At 32.4% G+C, this 1,279-nt stretch overlaps 1 long non-coding RNA gene across 1 annotated transcript; it reads right to left on the reverse strand.

The window, feature by feature from the left end:
* Positions 1 to 383: 383 nt before the first annotated feature.
* Positions 384 to 1,279, reverse strand: LOC113473069. The gene is made up of 2 exons (XR_003395147.1): positions 1,239 to 1,279; positions 384 to 504 (listed from the first exon to the last, which is right to left on the reverse strand). It is a non-coding gene; the product is annotated as an uncharacterized LOC113473069 (long non-coding RNA).

Here is a 1,279-nt window from a genome sequence, read left to right on the forward strand (position 1 = left end):
GAAGTAAGTCAATTGGATTTAAAAGTTACAGGCTTCAGAAAATGGTGAGTATATCTATATATAGATATTAGATAGGTATTTACATCTGCAACATAACCAGGTGGTCAGGTAGGTAGGTAATCTACTTGATAGGTACTAACCGAAATCTGGAATTTTAAAAAATAGGTACATAATTATGGGAAAATACCAATGTAACTTAGGTATAGGCGAGTTTAACAAAACAAGTTCAAAGTTTAAAAAAGTCATAGAATAAAAGAGGAAAATGATGCATTTTTTTGCTTTAGATAAATCCTTTTAAATATAAATTTTATTAATGTTTGAAAAGTCGAATGTTTCGCCCTTTTTATCAGAGTTGCAAAATTGAAAAAATAATACTATGTTGGTATTGTTAGGTCAAAAAGTTATGGTAGGCACATAATACGTATCTAAATAATCCACACATTCTGGCAGGTTGATACATAATCCATTTCATTTCTTTGGCGCAATAATTCCTTCCAGTTGAGCCTGAAACAAAAATCAAAACACATAATTATTAGCATTTTTTCGGCAAGAGTTAGGTACATCTAACCTTTTTCTGCTGGCAGATTCAGACAATAGGTATCATCTATCTACTTAGGTACCTACTATGTAATATTTTTATAAATTTGACCGTTGGCAGGCACTTCCTACCAATAAAATCCCATTTAAGATTAAGGTTAAGGTTAGCCCCACCGACACCTATTACAGGCAAGGGCCTCTTTCAAGAGCCAAAATTTGGGATGCTGATGAGGTTGTGATTGGTTTCGTTTAATTGTCTGTAAGGCTAATTCCTTAAATCTAGATTTTTTTGTACTTTTTTTTCTTCCTTTTTTAACTTTTTTTTTACCTCCACTGTTTTAAATTAAAACTTAAGGTTTTTATTATTAGCATTTAAAAAAAAAAAAACAGTGTACAAATCATGTGATGTACCTACCTAAGGTTATTTCCTTAAATCCAGCTATCCTTGGCTATTGAATTTGGCTTTTCTTCCTATTGTCTTTTACCGTATACAGCAGGACCTCTGCCAATTCAATCTCTGTCATTTCCACTCTTCATTAGTTCGATTCCAAAAAAAAATCCCATTTATCCTGTTTAAAATAAAATTCCCATTTGTCACATAGTTTACCTTCTACCTACCTATGAGACAAATGGGTCCTGAGTGGATAGGTACCAAAACCAAGAAGTTATAAAAAATCCAGCAAAGGTCAAAAGGAGTTTACCCTCAGTTGAGCATTATTTCTCTTGAGATGTGTAATCTCAT

This window comes from Diaphorina citri, unplaced genomic scaffold (assembly GCF_000475195.1).
Source record: "Diaphorina citri unplaced genomic scaffold, Diaci psyllid genome assembly version 1.1 scaffold14064, whole genome shotgun sequence".
NCBI classification, from domain to species: Eukaryota; Metazoa; Arthropoda; class Insecta; order Hemiptera; family Psyllidae; genus Diaphorina; species Diaphorina citri.